Genomic DNA, 21,106 nt, shown 5'->3' with positions numbered 1-21,106 from the left:
TTTATAATCTTATGGACTCGATTTACAAAATTAGATATAGTGGTTTTTCTGGTTGGGTTTTTTTTCCTTTTTCTTGCCTTTTGGAGTCATAGATACTAATTTAACCATTATTGTTAAATAACAACAATGCCTAACAACTACAAGGAATCTAACCAACTAGCCTCACAAAAAAATTTTCAATCAACCAAGTAATAACCCAAAACCTTTTACTAGTTCTACAAATCACAACACAACAAAATCAATTAATAGTAGAATTGTAATAGCATCTAAATAATGTTGTCATTAGTCACAAATAACCAAGATAAATAGTCAAAATTTGATTTTGCAAAAGTATCAATTAAAGCACACTAAAAGAAAGAGTTAGGAACCATTAACCTCGGTTTTGTAAAAGTAAAAGATGAAAAAGGGCATCGCCTTGGTTGCTTTGAACTCCAAACTTGAAGACTAGTGTTGAAACTTGAAGAAAAGATGAGAAATAAAATGAACAAAAAAAATCATTGATAGTGTAAATCTTTGGAACAAAAGCTTAGCTTGTAAACCTTAAAACGAGAGAAAAAAAGGAAGAATAAGAGATATTGGGGGTTCAAAAGATGAAAAATAAAATAAATTTGAGTGTATAGGGCTTAAAACAGTAGTTTTAAATGTATTTGTTAGACTAGGTCATGACTTGGAGTTGTCGCGACATCCAGGCCTTGGTGTCGTGAGACTAAAAGTAGATTATCACTCATGTTGCAAAATTGTTGTCTCATTTTAGTGACTTTGCCTCTATTTTAAACATCAAAATTTTCATTTGGGTCTGTCAGGAATGTTGCGACACTAAAACTCCTGTGTCGTGATGCTACACATAATATATGCCATTATGACTTAATTACCATTACTGTTGCGACCATGACAAGAATGCTTTGTGGCACTGACCACATTCCCTTTTTTAATTTTATTTCATTCTCAACATTCAATCGAAAAATAAACTCTATATGAAACACTAATAAGATCCTATTCCAAAACAAAAAAATAAAATCCAAAAAACCAAAATCTAAATTACAATATAAAACATCCAAATAATTTACAAAACATTCAATTTTAAAATAAAGTATAGAAAGTGTTTCTCGAGAGATTTGTTACGCCCTCAAAATGATGCATAATAAGGGTGCTCGACACTTGATATCTCTATTTGTTCCTTAAACGAGTTATGTAACCCTCGTTCTTTGAGCACTGAAACATTGTCACGCTCTTTCTCAGCTTAACTCCTCGTGGCCTCAAAAATGTATTTGAAACTTCCCACCGCTACTATTACCTTTGACAAGTTCATTAATAACATAAGGAATCAAAGAACTAATCAAGTGACAAGCATAAATAATATAAGAAGAATTTCCCATGTCAGGACAAGCATTAACACATTTAAACACCTCTACTTCACTAACTATTTTCATAGTTAGTTCACCTTTTTGTAAGTCAATAGTTGATTTAGAAGTGGTGAAGAATGCTCCTCCTAACAAATGAGAATGTCTAAGTACTCCTCAAAGTCTAACACAATGGAATAGATCGTAAGAATATACTATCTCACTTTCACTAATACGTCCTCTAGAACACCTTTAGGTTGCACCAAAGATATCTATCGATTAAGTGCAAGGTTGCCGATGTATCTTGTAAATCCCATAAGCTTAATCAACATTAGATAGAGAGATATTAAATTAATATTAGCTCTTAAATCACAAAGAGCTTTCCCAAATTTCACTCCCCCATCTCTATAGGTATAAAAAAGCTTTCGAGATTTTTAAGCTTAGGTGGGATTTTCCTAGCTATACCAACACTACACTCGGCATTCATAGTTATCATTTCACCTTTGCCTATATTCTTATGCCTATACATGATTTCACAAAGAAACTTAGCGTAATTAGGCATTTTCTCAAGCAACTTAAGTAAATGTGATCTGCCAAAATTTATTGTGGCAAATTAGGTCCTTTCTAATACTTAAGGGAGTTTGTTTTCTAGAAAATATGTATTATTTTTATTTAGTGACAAAGCATCTCCCCAATTGGACTTGATAAATAACATATTAGTCTTTCAATTGGTTTGTTCATTTCCAATTAGACTAAGGACATGTTTAGGTTCGTCTACTAATACAATTTGTCTTTTGGTATTACGATCTAACCACGTAATACCGCTAAGTATTAGTTAAACATTAGACAATCAATAAGTAACAATTACTTCCATTTTACTTTGCATGTAAAAATATGTTTGAGGACAATAATATAAAGTATTAATGTAATTCATTAACAATTTTATTAACCAATCTGTTCGAAAAATTACAAGTGTACTTAGACGAAAATACTACACTTAAGGCACCGAAGCCAACAAAATAGATTTAGGATCTATTCTACATGGGTCTTATCTGATGTACTATCAGTCCAGTTAGTCACAGCTACATTTCTATCTTCTAGGAGTCATCTTCTCTGATGCACAAGATAAATCATCTCCCCAATTGGACTTGATAGACGACATATTAGTCTTTCAATTGTTTTGCTCATTTTTTATTAGACTAAGGACATGTTTAGGCTCATCCACTAATATAAGATGTCTTTCTGTATTACAATCTAACCACGTAATACCGCTTAATATTAGTTAAACATTATATAGCCAGTGAGTCAATATTTACTTCCATTTTGCTTTGCATGGAAAAACTATTGAAGACAATATATAAAGTGTATTAATGTAATTTATGAATAATTTTATTAAATCAATCTGTTCAAAAAATAAAAGTGTACATAGACGAAAACTCAAGGCTAGTCTAGTGTTCAATGTGGACATGCCTAAACCTATTTGTGAGGATCTAAGGGATCACAATCTAGGTAAGTCACAATGGGGGCAAGTAAGAGTGGTGGACTCTTGCGAACAAGATGTACAAGAGAGAAATAAAGTTCGAGTTAGGGGATGACAGAGACATAAGTCAAGACATCGAGATAGTTTCGAGACGAGTTAAAATAATGTCAATTTGAGGACGTAACGAGGGCGTCGTGAGAATGAGTAAGGAAGAATGTCACGGGCTACAGATCAAAACCTGTGACGAATGCACATAGAGCATCTATGAAGGTCAACTAATTAAATATGATTCATTTGACTTACTTAAATTGGACCGATTCGTGGAACCCATAATAAATTCTATCTAGTTAAAATATTAGTGACTTAATAATGTTAACCATGGATTTAATTCAATATATACCACTAAATCTTACAAATAGAGGGTTTCACATTATTTATAATTCCCTTCATTCTTGTATCTGATTCAAAGTTATGGAATATATTTGACCCATATTGGAACAACCGTAAAAATCTCAATTATTAAAATAGGAAGAACATGGAGAAATACGTTAAGTTACTATGCTAGAGAATCTCTCTCTCTCTCTCATATTTCAGTTTACGAATCATGAAACATTCCATTCCAAAAATCTTATCTGTCAATTTTCTCCTTTTCCGTTCCTAATTGTTTTTAAATTAATTGAAGGAGATTATTTGGTGGAAGCGTAGTGGGTTTTAGCATTGTTTCAAGAGGTCAATCGATTTTGAAAATTGATTGATCATGTTATCGAATTGTTTTCAAAACGGAATGGAAACGGCGAGGCTTGTTTGGTCTCGGCTTCCACGTTCGGAAGAAGGTGATCTTGACGGAGTTGGACTGTTGAGTACTACAAACAATAGGAATTGTGTAGAGAGCCTAGATTACGAAGTTATTGAGAACTACGCTTATTGAGAAGAACATGTAACTGTAACTTTAAATTTGAAAGTAAAGAAAAGAAGGGTAAATTTTCAGTTTTAAGTTATTGATCTTTTAGGCTTTTTTGAACTATATTTTTTTGTGTGTTTTGGAATTTAATAATTTAGGCACAGAGAGGAAAGCTTTTTGTTGGATATAACGTGGGGATGAAATGGTTCTTCGCTTTCCTTATAGGCATCGGTAAGTTATTGCTTCTGGAATCAGTTTCGACTTAGATTTTGTGGTTTTTTAAAGGAGAAAATTATTTTTTAAGCTGATTTTGACATTTTGGGTTGTATTTGATGGAATGATTTTAATTTGGGGAATGGAGTGACATTTATTTTAGTTTCATTTATTTACTAAATCTTTCTAATTTTTAATAACTTAGAAAGGGTAAAAAGTTTAGAATCATAATGGGTAGTTAAGATTGTTTGAAAATTATATTTTACATAGTTTGCACTCGAGCATAGTTCCCCTAATTAGGAGTATTTAATAGTTAACTGACCTGAACTACCATTAACTGAATTAGTCGACTTTTTATTTATATATATATATTTTATTTTTAGTTAAAACAAGTATAAAATATATAAAAATTAACCGACTTAACTAACTAATTAATTTATATTTTCAAAAATTAACCGAACCGATTGAATACTTATATATTATAATATTATTTATTAAATTCGGTTAATTCAGTTAACTCGACTAATTTCGAACCGAATTAACCGTTAACCGAACTTTTAAAAAATTATTAACCGACTCCAACTAAATTAATTTATAATTTAGTTAACTGATTGCTTAACCAAATTCGACAGTATATCCGAATTAATATTTCAGTCGAGAACTTTGCTGGATGGAAGTTTTCCTTGACCTTTAACATAATACAGAAGTCATATCTGGCTGGTTGTCTAATTTACATACTAATCAACTTAGCCTTAGTCTTTTCTTCTGTATATATCATTACCCAATTTGCTCCAGCAGCAGCAGGATCTGGTATTCCTGAAATCAAGGGTTATTTGAATGGTAAGTTTTGATATTTTCCAATCCATTTTCCACACAATACTCATTAATGTTAATGCTCTGTCATAAGTGTTGTGTAGTCTGACGATCCAATGCTTATCTTAATCCTCAGGAATTGATATTCCTGGTATCCTTCTTCTTAGAACCTTGATTGGAAAGGTATGATAATCTCGCCAGCATGATCTTGTTGCTGAGACATAAACCAGTTGTCCATTTATGGTTCACAGCTTTTTTAGTAGAAAATTTATGTGCTGGTAGTATTTTAAAATTCTTTTAAATTTAGATTAGGGTTTTTAGGTTTATCAATCCGTATCCATGCCATTTACTGTATCTAGATCTATTCCAGTTGCATTCTTGTCATTGTAATTTGTAGATTTTTGGAAGTATTGGTTCAGTTGGAGGTGGGTTAGCTCTGGGAAAAGAAGGTCCTCTTGTCCATACTGGCACTTGTATTGCATCTCTTCTTGGACAAGTAAGCACATAGTATTAAAAGTATGCTAATGTCAAGATATGATTTTCACCATAATTTGCTCTGAAAATTTCACAGTTTTATAATGAGTGACTTGATTAGTAGTCCTTGAAGAGAGGAGGGTGATTTTGTACCACAACTATTTCTTGGTTGTAAACTTGGAATGCAATATTAGTGTGTTTTAACAATAGTATCTACATTCAATGCTGCCTTGAAAGTTTAACATTTTTGCTGTTGTATGTGTAGCATCTCTATAGAGCTTTCCATGCTAAATTTTAATTTTGTGTGATGTGTTTATTCAGGGTGGATCCACAAAATATCATATAAGTTCTAGGTGGCTTCAAGGTTTCAAGAGTGATCGGGATCGTCATAATCTTGTGAGTCTTTTTGATTAATAAATCTGGAGAGTATATATGAGAGAATAACTTCATGGATTTTCTCCTATTTCACGTATAGCTGTTAAAAGATCAATCCTTCTGATGCAGGAGCTTTTATTTAGTTTATAATGTTTTACTCTTTCAATTTTATTTATTTAGCATTAGATATATTATGGATGGCTACAATTATTAAGTATCTTTTGGGTTTAAATCTAGGGCTAGAATAAAACTTTATTTGCAGGAAAGCCTAGTAACTTTACTTGCAAGAAAGGAAAGCTTATATAACTTTACATTATTATTATTATTATTTTCTTTGAATTGATATAAAGAAACTGGAGGTTTTGGTAAAACCCCAAGTTTTCCAGAGTTCCATCTTTGCTAGTTGTTTGTTCAGCCCTAATTCTTTCTGTTGTCACTGTTTTCTCCCTTTAACCACGTTGGTTTTGCTATTAGAGCCTAATTAGATCTGAGGTCTATGTTAAGGTTTGCTTTTAAGCCATGGTTGGGTTGATAAGAGTTTGAGGAGGAGGAAATCAGGATCCAAAAACAGAATTGGCTGCCCTACAAGGTGCAATTGAAGAATTATCACATGCACGTTATGCTTGGTTGCAACAGGAACAAGAGAGAACCTTGATGGAGATTCTGGAAGGTGCCCCAATCAATTTGACATATTGGAAGGTAGTCTCACTGATAAATCTAATTTTGGTGAGAAAGAAAACCCCTTTTATGATGTTGGACCCATAGACCCTGCGCTACGAGGTGGATTGAAAGAGCGGTTAGTGCATGCCCTAGAATTAAATGAGAGTGGAATTAATGTTGAAGTTGCTTGTTCTCTTTGCAAGATGCATGCGGAAGAGCAAGATTATGATCTATTAGAACCTATCTATGATGAATATTCTAAATAAAGTGGAGAAGTTCTTGTGTAACCAATAGAGGAAGAGCCTTCGGTTCTTCATAGAATGACAGCCACAACCTTAGGGAAGGTGAGGATTGGAGGTCAGTCAAAAATCTCTTGGATATCTCAGGGGACACAATGCCTTGTGATAATTCTAGATTAAAGAGAGCTGATGCAATTTCTACTTTCGAATAATATTTTGCCAAGAGAACTCAGTGCTGAACTTCAGAAAAACCAAGAAAGCTTGAAGGAAAGTAACAGTGCAAAGGTGATGCAGTCTTTTGAAGGAAAACATCTTGCATCCAACATGAAAGCTATCTTTCTGAGAGCTGCAACTAAACGTTAGGTTCCGAATGGTTTCAATTGAAATAGATGGTGTCAGAATATCCTCAGAAAAAGGAGAGAGTCTTGGTGAAAGAGGCATGAATGTGGACTTTCTGTTAATGCTTTTGCGTGACCGTTTTCCTTGGCGTCCAGACTTTCATCTCATTTTAATGAGTACAAAAATGAATTTGTTGCAAGACATTTTTCTGAAGGAAGATACCAGGAATCAATAGGCAGAACTTTTAAACAGAATGTTTAAATTTTTTCTAGTCATCTTGGAAACTATAAGTCGTGTCAGCAAATGAGGATTATTTCTCTCTTAATCTTGAAATTCTTGAATATGCTGTGATTGTAGTGAATGGTGTTCCTAAACAGGAATTGTTGTCTCTATGTTGCTTACCATAGCAACCAGTTACATCAGAGTTAAAGCTCAACTACCATTCTTTTTACGTAAAGCTCCTATCATTTGATGAATACAATAAAGCTATAAGAGAAGTAGGTGTGCTGGAAGTCTTGTTGGAAGATTTGAAGCAACATAAGTTTATATTGGGTCAAATCAACATGTTGGTAAAGCCAACCAGTTGGAGAGAAAATCCAGTTTGAACAACTTCAAGCAACACATGGTGAGGTGTTATTATTTCACCCAAGTTCATGGAATCCGGTTCTGGGAAGTTTCCTATTTTTGAAGCTATGGATATTGGCATTGATTCTCAAAATAAGCATTACAGTGCATCTAGAAGATATTCACTTGAAGCATGGGTAGGTTCTCATATTCATTTTGGTACGGTGGAGGTTGCAATTAAACATATTTGCTTCTATGAAGCTGATGGAGCTATTCTTGTTTCCCTCTAGGCTGGGATGACACTTCTAAGCTCCTTGACAAGATTAAAGTAAACAACTTTCATGAGAATCCTAGCAAGTTTTTGAATTTTTTTCTACATGGTTTTATGCTAACCATTATGTGCTCTACCTAAGAAGCAAAAATTTGTTTTGGCGACAAATATTGCTGAAAGCAACATCACCAAAAATGATGTTGAAAATTCAGATAATATGCAGTAGCTTCCTAAGACTAAACAGAGGTTATTGAAGATGTGATTGATGTTGAAGAAGCTTGGTTTAGATGGGGTAATCAATATTTGAGATTTTTGTTGAAATGGTTAGCCGAAACAACAAGTGAAAGTTCATGGGTAGTGTAAGGAGAGCTGCAAAGTGCCGGTCGAGAAATTTATGTTGAAGTGAAGTTTTTCTTACTGGAACAAATTTTCCAAGCCGGGGAGAATGATGCAGAAGTTTTTATTTATTTTATAGTATTTTATTATTTCAATAAAATTGAGTATTAGATATTTTATGGATGACTAGGATTATTAAGTTTCTTTAGGGTTTAAATCTACGGCTAGATAAAACTTCACTTGCAAGAAAGCCTAGTAACTTTACTTGCAAGAAAGGAAGCTTATATAAATAAGTTGCAGGCTTTACAGCCATTATCATTACTATTATTATTATTATAATTATTCTTATTCTTATTCTTCTTATTATTATTACTATTATCATCTTCTTTGAATTAATATAAAGAAATTAGAGGATTTTTCTAAACCCTAAGTTTTCTAGAGTTCCATCTTCTTTCATACTTGTTTGTTCAGCCCTATTCTTTCCATTGTTGCTGTTTTCTCCCATAAACCACTTCTGAATGATTATATTATTATATATTTCCATTATCTCTTTTTGTGGTTCCTATTGATGTTGATTGCTTTAATTGAACTTAGATATATTTGGTCATTGTCTATCATTTTTGCTAACAATGGAGGTGATGTACCTTGAACTTTTTGCCCATTTATTTATTTTTCTAATATTTTGAAAAGGTAACCTGTGGTTGTGCAGCTGGAGTTGCTGCTGCTTTTAGAGCTCCAGTTGGGGGTGTATTATTTGCCTTGGAAGAGGTTACATCTTGGTAAATAGTTTTTGTTCTCAACTACTTTTTGAAGTATATGAACAAGTTTGTTTGTCCGAGGCTAATCTGTTTACATTTTTAATTAATTTTCCTGCATTCCCTTATGTATCTTAAGTTATGCAATTATTCTTTTGTTTTCATTCATGTGTAAATGCAGATATAGATTTGGATGCATATGTTTTTGCATGCATACATGCATACAGGTATTTAACTCAACCTTTACATTCATTTGAACTTTGCCTTTGCCTTTTGAAGGTGGAGGAGTCAACTAATGTGGCGTGTCTTTTTCACTTCTGCAATTGTGGCTGTTGTGGTATGTGCTGCAATGGAAGGGTGTAAAAGTGGAAACTGTGGACATTTTGGCTTGGGTGGTTTCATAATATGGGATATATCAGGGTTAGGATATGAACTTCCTTCAGCTCTTGCATCTTAACTAAAACTTTTTGCCTGGCTTTAGATTAACTGCTTCCAACATTTTTTCCTACTTTCTTCCTTTTCAGTGGTCAAGAAGACTACTCTTTTGAGGAATTGTTACCGATGGCGGTTATTGGAGTCATTGGAGGTCTGCTAGGTACAGCCATCTGCTCTTATGATATTTATATATAAAAATAAAATCCAAAATACTGAACATAGGACTAGGGAAAGTATCAGAAGAGAATCATTAGTTGGAAGAAAATCACAATCTCAAATTCTCGAATATTCATTATGCAAAACCTCATTAAAGTTACAATAACAATGATATCTACTTATAAACATAAAATCCTAGTAAAATAAAAAATTCGAGATATAACCCTAATTAAAAGTAGGCCCAAATTTCTCCATCAGTATTAGTCTTTGTTTTTCGTTCATGTTGTATATGTTACAATATCTTTTTTATTAATATTTTTTGATTCTTTTATTGAGCCCAGGAGCTTTGTTTAACCAACTTACTATTTATGTAACTCGGTGGAGAAGAAATTATTTGCACAAGAAAGGGAATCGAGTCAAGGTGAGAATTCTAGTATCTGTCGAAACTGCTTGAGTTCTCAATGAGCATGTCTAATATTTTAAACCACTTTTGGACTACCACTTTTGAGAAAATGCAGTCCGTGTCCAGACTCTGATCCTGACTCTGAAATTGAATGCCCGAGGGCTCCTGGAATGTATGGGAATTATGTAATTGTAAGATATGCTCATATAGTTACCTACTGTTTGTATCAACTTGACATGCATGGTATTCCATGTTTTCCTTACTGTTTAAATCATGATGCAGTTTCATTTGGTAAATGTTTTTCTCTATCCAGTTTGTACTTATCGGACTATAATGGTTGTGGTTTTTATCTGCTATTATATCAGCTAAAATCACTAAGAGTTTACTAACTGCAAGAATACAGGAACTGCATCTGGCTATACTTTAAATTTACTTTCTTACTTCTGAACCTTGAACAACTTTTTTAACAGAGTATTTCAACTTTCCTGTTTTCTTACTCTTTTGTAGCTTTTATTTATTCTAAAATATTTGTCTTCTGAGTGGATTTATCTCAGGAGCCATCATGCTGATGTAATTATGTGCTAATATTTTTATATTTGTATGCATATAGGTACATATTTATTCATACCGACATACGTAAATTTTCAGATGAATAGTATTTTGGAGAGAGCAAAGTTTTTGTTTTCTAATTCCTGCCTTTTTTCTTGAAGTTTTGATTGATTCACATTTAGGTTAATTCTCCTCAATATGATTTAATTTTATCTGCAGTTCTACTGCAGTAAGGAGAAGGAATACAATGATCTTGCGACTATCTTCTTCAATACTCAGGTTTCTCGAATCTTTTGAGATGTTCCTTTCCTGTGAAATGCTATTGCCTTGCTTGTTTCTGTTTTAACAGGTTTATTTTTGTCACAGGATGATGCCATCAGAAATTTGTTTAGTGCAAAAACAATTCATGAATTCAGCGCCCAAAGCTTGTTGGCATTTGTGGTAATGCTATGTGAACTTGTTGACTCTTTCCAAGTATACGGTTGATGTATTTTGAAAATTTAAATACTTGATGTGGTTATTGTTATGCATGACATTGTAAAGTTAGCATGACAGGGATGCATACCTGTTTTTCTTAAGCAAGAACCGTAGACCAATTATCTTCCTTCTCTAAATTTCTTAGAAAAGGAAATTTTAATGTAAAGTCTGGGTTGGAGGGACACAACATATTAGAAGGGAAACATCTTCCATTCTCCTGTTGAGTCTAGCTAAACAGTATGTCAATTGGAGATAAAAGGTGAAATAGAGGCAAACATGGTTAGATTTAAAGTACTTGGGATCATAGAATAGCGTATAATATGTCCAAGCTACTTGAGGTTATGGTGATTTGCTTTGCTTAGACAATGTGCCTTTGTATCTCATATTGAAGAGGGAAAATTTCTTAACCCTTGAGATATTTATGTTGTCTTCATCATGTTGTTCCTAATTACGATTTTCTTAAAAAAAAAAAAGAATGCTTAAGAAGTTAATTAGATAGAATGAAGAAACAGAGCAGAACCGTTCCATAAAATGGATGATTATTCAGAATATTTTATAATTTTCATATTATATCCTCCAAATATATTTGTTACAGGTCACAATTTAAACAGTTCAGGAACATACCAAATTTATTAGTTGAAAACTTGTAGGAGGTTTGTTTAATAGTAGTATTGATTATATTTATTTTAAATATTTATACAGCTGAAGAATAGGCTAATACATTTTTCCCTGAAAACAGTTCTTGGCCTGAATTTTCTTTCAATTCAAATGATTTCAGGTTATGTTTTATACCTTAGCAGTAATTACATTTGGTACTGCTGTTCCAGCTGGTCAATTTGTTCCTGGAATAATGATAGGATCAACATATGGCCGTCTGGTTGGTATTTTTACTGTTAATCACTACAAGAAGCTCAATATTGAATAGGGAACGTAAGTACATTGTTTCTTTTACTTCTATGGAATTTGAATAATCAATATCTATATCGGTATTATGATTCCACTCACAATGTTTTATTAATATGCTTTTGGCATTTGGGTCCATGCAGCCCCTCCAAACTAAGTTTTGAAGTTTCCTAAAAAGCTGTAATTAGTCAAGTTAGATAAATATATATATACTTGTCATAAGAAAAAAAGGGGGGTTGTATACATAAACATGACAGAGAGATCTTAATTTAAATAAAGAATATGTCCACTCGTGTTATGACCTGTTTTTGCAGTCAATGGTAATCATGTTTCTTATTTGCCTTTGTCTCTTTTGTTTAGTGATTCTTAAGAGTCTCACCTTTCTTTTTGCATACCATACAATATCATTGCTGACGTGCTCTACAATTTGGTGTATTTGCAGATATGCACTTTTGGGAGCTGCTTCTTTTCTTGGTGTTTCCGTGCAGATGACAGTTTCTCTGTGTGTCATCATGGTCGAAATCACTAATAACTTGAAACTTCTACCTCTTATTATGCTTGTTCTTCTTATATCAAAGGTATAAAGTTTATTGTTGATAACTTTATCAATTCTTGATTGACATGGTCTAAATGTCCTTGCACTTCTTCCCTCCCAGGCTGTTGGTGATGCTTTTAATGAAGGCTTATATGAAGAACAAGCACGACTGTGTGGTATTCCGTTGCTGGAATCAAGACCCAAATATGAGATGCGGAAAATGACTGCCAAGGAAGCCTGCGGAAACCAGAAGGTTAGTTGATTGATCTGCTTTCACTGACAAGGATGCCATGGTTTTGTGTTGTTTTGGTATAAAAAAAATCTCTAGTGTAGATACGAGCTGATAATCATGCAAGTGCTTAAAGCAAAGGACAACTTTGACTCCTAAGCTGCTCGCTTTTCTACGTTTGTAGGTTCTCTCACTTCCTCTGGTTGTAAAGGTTGCAGATTGTAGGAATATTCTGTAAATATTTTAGGAATATTTTGTAGATATTTTTTATTAAAATCCCTTATTTTAAGGGATCATATCTCCTATTTAGTATCTTTCCTAACTTAGAGTTTCCTAAAGTAGTGTCATAGGTTGTATATAAAAAACTCTGTTTTATGTTCTATTTAGTATCAAATACTCTGATTTCTACATGGTATCAGCTTAGGTTACGATTTCTTTATTCAACCTAGACCATGTCCAAAACTCCTTCTCCTACTTGGAGATTACTTCAAATCCAAAAATTTTTCTGTTCCGATGCTCCATCGATTCGTGCTGTCTCGACTATCACCGCCATCGATTGAATGGCAACAATTTTCTTGAATGGTCCCAATCGGTTAAGATTTTTCTCTTGGGCGAGAAAGATTGGACTACGTTCTTGGTGAAATCAAGAAGCTCGCTTGTGATCGATGCTGGTTTTGCTAAGTGGATGCGTGACAATGGTCGTTTATGACTTGGCTCCTTAATTCCATGACCCAGTATAAGCGAAACTTTCTTCTTTACACCACACCGCTGAAATTTGGAGTGCAGTCCATGAAACCTACTCTAGCACGGATAACATTGCTGAATTATATCATGTTGAAGATCAAGCACCACCCTTAAACAAGGAACCATGCTGTTACTCTCTACTACAATACCCTTACTGCTCTTTGGTAACAATTAGATTTGTATGCACATTATGATTGGGTAGATCCAAGAGATGCTGCTCTTTATCAGCAAATTGTTACTCAACGAAGACTTTTTCAATTTCTCCAAGGCTTAAATAAGGACCTGGATGAGGTTCGCGGCAGGGTCCTGGCTATTTCTCCTCTTCCCTCCTTGAGAGGCTTTCTCTATGGTCAAGAAAGAAGAAAGCGAAGGTGTGTGATCTGTCGATGAACCATATTCCACTTCGAAGATCTGCTTTCTTGACCCATCAATCATCTCCTCTTCCAAACGGGAGACCTTGGTGTGATCATTGTAAAAGCACGCCACTCTAAGGAGAAGTGTTGGAAGCTTCATGGTAAGCCTCGGGATGGAAGTCCAAGCACTCTCGAGATAATAAATCAAGCCTTGCCGTTGCCACCTCATCACTAGTTTCACTAAAGAACAGATTCTGAACTTCAAAAACTATTTGGAAAGTTTCAAGGGTCTTGTGAGGTAATCTGGTCATAAAAGATCCGAAGGTAACCTTTCTTCTCTGCATTTTCTCCTCCCGTTGACTCCTAATTGGATCCTCGATTCGGTGCTACGGATCATATGATCGGTAACAAGGCATTGTTTCACAATTTTTCCATACCTTTGGTAAAGTCACAAAACAAATTGATGGTACCTTAATGCAAAATAGAAGGACATGGCATCGTTATTCTCAATGAACAGGTTGCACTTAAAATGTTCTCTTTGTACCAAATCGATGTGCAATCTCATCTCTGTTAGTAAATTGTCCACAGACTTGCCTTTGCTCTGTAATTTTTAATGATCGTGATTGTACTTTGCGAGCCTTGAACTCAAGAAGATGATTGGTAAGGCCACTTGCATAATGGTCTCTACATCCTCCTACCTCTCCTAAAATCGAGATCTCCAAGTCATTTACCGCTTTAGGAAAAGTTGATCTTGTTATGTTATGGCACTTTCGTTTAGGCCATCCTAGTTTCCAATACCTTGCAAAATTGTTTCTGCTCTATTAATTAATAAAAGGCCTAATTCTTTTCTTGCAAAGTTTGCTCTCTTGCCAAACATACTAAATCATCTTATTTTCCTTCTACATACAAGCCTTCTTACCCTTTTGCTTTGATCCATAGTGATATTTGGGGCCCTTCTCGGGTGAAGAATGCTGATAATTGTAAGTGGTTTATCACTTTTATTGATGATCACATGAGGATAACTTGGACTTATTTGCTAAAAGATAAATCTGAAACTGCTAGTGTTTTTGTGCAATTTTATAACATGGTTCTCACTCAATTTGGGTCTAAAATCCAGCTCTTTAAATCGATAATGGCGTTGAATTTTTGCTAGGTCTTTAGGTGATTTTTTAAGGAAAAGAGCATAGTTCGATTAGTTCTTGTGTTGGAACCCCACAAAAAAGCGGCATTGCCGAAAAGAAAAAATAGGCACCTTCTTGAAGTTACTCGTTCTCTTCTATTTACCACGATGTTCCTAAATATTTGTGGGGAAGCCTTATTAATCGCCACATATTTAATCAACCGGATGGCTAGTAAGGTTTTAAAATTTCAAACGCCTCAATCTATATTTTTGCAGCACTTTCCTCATTTTAAGCCTATCTCCTCCATTCGCCACTTAAAATTTTTGGTCTGACTGCTTTTATCCAAAATATTGCTCCTAATAAGTCCAAGTTAGATCCTAAGTCTTTAAAATGTGTATTGGTTGGGTATTTTCACTTAAGAAGGGTTATAAATGCTATCATCCTCCTTCTAAACGATTTTTCACCACTATGGATATAACATTTTATGAGCAGGATTCCTATTTCACTCAGGCTGAAATTCAGGGGGAAACATGGAGTGATTTTCATCCACAACAGGTATCTCCTCCTAATCTTCATTCTCAACCTTCAGAATTGCCATCTTGTTCGCCATTACCTGCAGATTTGTCACCTGTGAATGCTCCTATTGATTCTCCTGTAGTACTTATGACTAATTCACCTACACCCACTTTAAACACTCTTCCTGAAAATACACCTACTCCAATTAACAGTCTTCAAAAACCACCACCACCCAAACAGCTTCGTGTCTACACAAGAAAAAGAAGACATATCCCTGAGACTATTTTGCAATCTGATTCTTGCCGAGAATTGGATTTGGGTCCAATCTTGAAATGGAAGAAGAAATCAGTAAGTCCACTACTTTAGATGACTTTCCTATTGTTATTAGAAAAGGGTTAGACGATGCACCAAGCATCCTATTGAAAAATTTCTTGGTTATAATTCATTGATGCCGTCTTTTCAAGCATTTACAGCAACTTTGGATAAAGAACGAGTTCCCACAAGCATAGCTGAAGCTCTAAAGGATCCAAAATGGAGAAGGGCTATTGAAGAGGAAATTTGTGCACTAGAGAAAATGCTACTTGGACCATTACGGACTTTCCTCAAGGGAAAAGGTCGTCGGTCGTAAATGGATCTTTGCTGTAAAGTATAACTCAATGGCGGTATCCAACGATACAAAGCTAGACTAGTGGCCAGAGGTTTCACGCAAACATATGGGATAGACTTCACAGAAACTTTTGCACCTGTGGCAAAGCTTAACACTATTCGAGTACTCCTAAGTTTGGCTGGGAAATTATACCAACTTGATGTAAAAAACGCATTTCTTAATGGCAAGCTTGAGGAAGAAGTCTATATGCAATTGCCACTTGGCTCAAAGTCTATTGAAGGTAGCAACAAGCTTTGCAAGCTCAACAAGTCTCTATACGGGTTAAAACAATCACCTAGAGCTTGGTTCGAGCGGTTCACTAAAGTCATTCTTCAAAATGGCTACAAGCAGTCCCTTGCCGATCATACGCTTTTCATCAAGGTAACTTCTACAAATAAGAAAGCTATCCTAATTGTGTATGTGGATGACATCATTCTTACTGGAGATGATGAGGAAGAGATTAGCAATTTGAAGAAGTTGTTAAACAGGGAATTCGAAACCAAGGACTTGGGAAAGCTAAGGTATTTCCTAGGAATGGAGGTGGCAAGATCAAAAGAAGGACTTGTGATCAACCCGAGAAAGTATGTACTTGATTTACTCAAAGAAACTGGTTTTCTTGGTCGTAAGCCACTGATACACCAATGGAGGCAAACTTGAGATTCAATAAAGAAGATGAGTCCTTAGTAGACAGAGAGAAATTTCAAAGGTTAGTTGGGAAACTAATCTACTTATCCTTGACAAGGCCGGATATAGCTTTTCCGTAAATGTGATAAGTCAACACATGACTAATCCTCTTGAAGAGCATATGGCAGCAGAAAATAGAATTCTCAAGTACTTGAAGAAAACTCCAGGACACGGCTTAATGTTTAAGAAGAAACAAGACAGAATCATAAGATTTTTACAAACTCTAGTTGGGCTGGAGATCTCACCGAAAGAAGATCCACTAGTGGGTCTGCACTTTTGTTTGGGGTAACCTTACAACTTGGAGAAGTAAGAAACAATCATTGTTTCAAGAAGTAGTGCTGAAGCTGAATTTAGAGCACTAGCTTTGGGGATATCTTGAAGAATTTGGCTACTTAAATTACTAAAAGAACTTGGCACAAATCGGAGGATCACTTTGAAGTTTTGTGTGATAATCAATCTGCAATTCAGATTGCCAAGAACCCGATTCAACATGACCGAACAAAGCATGTTGAAATTGATAGACATTTTATTGCTGATCAAGTCAACAAAAGACAGCCACTCTTTCTTACATTCCTTGGAAGGACAGATTGCGACATTCTTACCAAGGCTTTGCCAAAACACGTGTTCAATAAATTCCTATTCAAGCTGGGATTATACAATGTATATTCTCCAGCTTGAGGGGGAGTGTAGGAATATTTTGTAGATATTTTAGGAATATTTTGTAGATATTTTTTATTAAAATCCCTTATTTTAAGGGATCATATCTCCTATTTAGTATCTTTCCTAACTTAGAGTTTCCTAAAGTAGTGTCATAGGTTGTATATAAAAAACTCTGTTTTATGTTCTATTTAGTATCAAATACTCTGATTTCTACACAGATGTGGTCTCTATTTTGCAGAGCAACAAGCATAATGACTTTCCTGTAAGCTTAGCTTTCACATAGTTTGTCTCTAGTTCAATTCACATAGTTTGTCTCTAGTTCAATGTTAGCAATTATGAAAACAGTATTTCATTGTTCACCTTACCTAGGTAATTGATCACACAAGAAATGGAGAAACACTTGTTATCGGACTTATGCTTCGGAGGTACAACAAATGACATTTTTTTCGCTCCTAGAGGTTTTGCTCTTTATGTTGTAGAGCAGAAGCATGCTTGGAAGAACTAACTGCTGCGCTTTGCTTATAATGCAGTCACCTACTGGTGCTTCTTCAATCTAAGATAGATTTCCAGTATAGTCCTTTGCCTTGTGATCCCAGAGGTGGATCCCAACGGATTGGGTAAGTTGAAGTCTGCTATAAGTTTTACTTCTATAGTTTCATTCTGGCTTTTTATTCAGTTCAGCTTAAGACTAAATAGCTCCCTTTGTTTACAGGCACAATTTTAGTGAATTTGCTAAACCTGTTTCAAGTAAAGGAATATCAATAAATGATATTCATCTTAGTTCAGATGACCTAGAAATGTACATAGATCTTGCACCGTTTTTGAATCCCTCACCATATGTTGTACTGGAAGATATGTCATTAACAAAGGTGATTTCTTTTTTACAGTGTTGCTTTTAACAGATTATCATGTTTGTCACAGTATCTTTGTCTTTTACTTGTTAATGGTGACGGTATAGGTTTACAATATTTTCCGGCAACTAGGATTGAGACACATATTTGTTGTTCCCCGTGGATCTCGTGTGATTGGTGTGATCACTAGAAAGGATTTGTTGATTGAAGAGGTACTTTTTCTTAAGATTTTTAATTTGGACTCTACAGTAATTTGAACATGTGATCTTTTATGTCACAGGAAACTGATTCAACTACAATGGAGCTCCAATCAACTAGTGTAAGGTCTCTCTGCTGCCTTACTTTCTGTTTACAAAATTCTAATTGACTGAGAACGTATAAAGTATGTGGAAACTCTAATCTCAACTTGACACCTGTCTAACCTCACCAAACAGACTTTAAAGCTATATCGCGGACTCTCTTTCAAGTCACAAAGGTGGTTATGTGCAAATCTCAAGGGTGAAATGAGAGCTAGAATCTGCCTAACTAATAATGTAGTGTGCAAGTTGACGTGCAGGCACAACAGTAAAAATCATTCAGTTTTGGTTTTAAGGTAGTATGCTCCTATCGCCGAAAATGGCCCTTCTAATTTTCTTTCTCCTAATGTCAACTAAAGTGTAAGATAGGTCTCTTTGACTTAATAACTAGTAACATCTTCAGATGTTAAGGTGCGTCTGAACTTGACAATAGAAACTCTAATAGTATTCCTATGGCAAGCATATATTATCTTGGTGTGTTCATGTTCTCTCTTCTGTAAGTGTTTCATGGGCATAATCTCGACATCAATTATCTAACTTGTCTGAGGGACCAAGCAACCTTTTTAGCTCGGACAGAGTAGGGTGAGTAAATATATTTTAATTCTGTGATTACTACTTAATAATTAATATTTATATATTTATTTTATATGAATATAAATATAAATATTAATCTTTAATATCTAATATATTTTATTATCTTTGGCATGTCAGTATTTGCCTTGATTTCTGTTCTATTTTTAGGTTTAATGGTAGAGGTCAGCGACATGAGAAAAGATTGTTGGTAGGAAATGCAGATGCAGAGTGCCCACTTCTGAATGGTCTTTTGATTCAGGATCATGATATTCAACATCATACGTCTACTACATAACATATTACGGTTCTTCTCCTAAGCTCAAATTCTCTTCTACATAAATTTGTTCGAACAGTTAGGTTAGATCCGATATACCACACTGACTGGAACGCTGTATCATATTATTATAAAATGAAAAATGTATAATAGCTTTGATAGGCAAGTTGTATTTAACGGATTATCTCTTCAATTTCATATCGGATATTGCAAGTTTAAGTTGCTCACTCGGGAAGCTTGGTGATGGAGTTACAAATGGTTAAATTTTGAGTTCACACAAGGTGTAAAGGGTATAAAAGACCGATCGATTGAGGGCGAAGATTTTTTGTGTCCCCTCTAGTCAAGAATTGGGGTCTCATAAGTCACTGGTGTTTTTCCTTTTCTTGCACGCTTTTTTTAGTTCATAGTTTGATATTTTGGGTACAGTTCGGATAGTGATGTTGAACCGTTCAGAACCATTATCAAATCGGAAATCAGGATTGTTTGAATTTATTTAAAAAATCGATTTAATCGGTGTTTTAGTAGTTTTATGAATTTTTGTTTTATGTTTCATACATTATTGAGTCCAATTTTAACTAATCCAATAATTCAACCAAAAAATTTAAATGAAAATGAAAAAAAGAAAAGAAAAAAGAACAAGGAATAAGAAGACAGAATCTGTGCTGCTAAGATAAATAAGATTATAAAAGAAAAACTTGATTGTGAGAAAAATTCTACAAAGCAAAGAGTGAAACTGAAAGATTTTGAATATATATCTATATGCATATGAAAGCATAAAGAAAATTTCAAAAAAAAAGAAAGAACAAAAAATGAAAGATGAAGAAGAAAGTGATTAAAGAAATCTAGAAAAATGGAAGTGATTGAGATTGGGATGGTGGCAGACGGCAAATAAAAAAACTAGGGCTGGAAGTTAAATATCCTAATATTTGGGTTATTGGGCCCAATTAGATAAAAAGATGGATAATAAAGAATTGGGATTGGTATGGTTTATTTTTAAAACTTTTAAGTAAAATGAAATTTTAAAATTTATATATTATATAATAAAATAAATAAATTCTGGTTGGATTGCCGGTCTAACCGATTGAATTGGGAATAGTAGTCTGGTTAATTTGACCACCATGCGGTTTAAAAGAGCATTGATGAAAAGTTTTATTTGAGTTCCTTAAAAGGTTTGATTTTTATTTTATTATTTTGAAAGGTTTGACTTTTATGTATATGCTAAAAGATGTAATTTTAATTTAAACAGTTAATCTTAATAAATTATTAGGAAAATAGAATTGATATTACGTGTAGAAAAAATAAATTAACGATTTGATAAAGATATTGTAAGTTCAATTCTGGTATAGAAAGATTGATTTATATGTTTTCTAAGTGTCTCCTATAGGTATTGTAAATTTGCTTTTAGTTGAAGGCATGAGTTTCCTTGACTTATATATAGTTAATTTTGGTTAGGACTTTGGTTTTCTTGCTTTCAACCAAAAATGAAAAACATATTGATAGTTTTGAAGGAACATAGAAAGAGATGGATGATAGGAGATGTTATAAAAACTAGGCTTCTATGAAGAGAGCTGAGAGATTTGAGTGAGAAATAATCTCACCTACTATGTGACCCTAATTGACCAGGATGGCTGAGCTTGATTGGATGATTGATTTGGAGCTTTTGTTAATAGTAGTTTGGTAGCATCAATCTTTGCAAGAGTGCTCGTTGTTGAAGCAATAAATGTAACACCCCAACCCGTATCCCTCACCGGAACCGGGTTATGGAGTATTACCGGAGCTTACAGATCAAACAGATAGAAATCTCAAACATTTTATATCATCGAAACAAGACATCAGAGCATCATTTTATTCCAGATTATAAACTTTCCAAAATTAATCTTATAACTTCATTTACAATCAAACCACAAAATAACTATTATTTAGACACTCTAGGTACATGCC

At 34.2% G+C, this 21,106-nt stretch overlaps 1 pseudogene; it reads left to right on the top strand.

Annotated features, from left to right (window-relative positions):
- Positions 1-3,367: 3,367 nt before the first annotated feature.
- On the top strand, positions 3,368-19,689 carry LOC108464846 (chloride channel protein CLC-d-like; annotated as a pseudogene).
- The last annotated feature ends 1,417 nt before the right edge of the window (positions 19,690-21,106 follow it).

This window comes from Gossypium arboreum, chromosome 10 (assembly GCF_025698485.1).
Source record: "Gossypium arboreum isolate Shixiya-1 chromosome 10, ASM2569848v2, whole genome shotgun sequence".
NCBI classification, from domain to species: domain Eukaryota; kingdom Viridiplantae; phylum Streptophyta; class Magnoliopsida; order Malvales; family Malvaceae; genus Gossypium; species Gossypium arboreum.
This window is presented reverse-complemented; position numbering and strand designations above follow the sequence as displayed.